Genomic DNA, 593 nt, shown 5'->3' with positions numbered 1-593 from the left:
CGGAAGCGGGACAACAAAAAATAAAAATAAATTATAAATTATAAATTATAAATGTCGACATCAAATTTTGGGGTGTAAAAAACTTCCAGGTAAGAACCAATATTGCAGGCAATAGCTCAAAAGAAACGGTCACGAAGGAGGATGGCCACGGGAGGCAGCTCCAAAGGGAGTACGAGCACCGCTTCTCTTCCGCCTCTGCCAGCAGAGACCTTCTTGTTTCAGGCCCTTCTGAAACTGCAAGATGAATACCACGTCCCGATCGACGAAATTCAGAATTCAATCCAGGCCAGCTATTCCATGCTCGCCGAATTCAACAAGGTACATATCTTTCCCTCAAATTAACGATTGATTCAATCAACTGTTGGCGAATCTCTGAGATCGTTGATCGTCGGCCTCGTGCGCCAGATGCGCGGGACCGGCGACCTGTGCACAGGCTGTGGGAACATGCACCCCGACACTGAGCCGCTGTCCTTTGGTACCATGTCGCTCTTCTTCTTCTTCTCTTAGAACTCAACTCACGCCAGGCCCGTTTTTTGTCAACCAAACCAGAGGCGACAAGAAACTGGGACGCGCCGGGGTTCTCGTGGGCCGAC

The sequence above is a fragment of the Acanthamoeba castellanii genome (assembly GCF_000313135.1).
Source record: "Acanthamoeba castellanii str. Neff unplaced genomic scaffold scf7180000084649, whole genome shotgun sequence".
Taxonomy (NCBI): domain Eukaryota; phylum Discosea; order Longamoebia; family Acanthamoebidae; genus Acanthamoeba; species Acanthamoeba castellanii.
The sequence above is the reverse complement of the archived record's forward strand: the minus strand, read 5'-3'. Positions refer to the sequence as shown.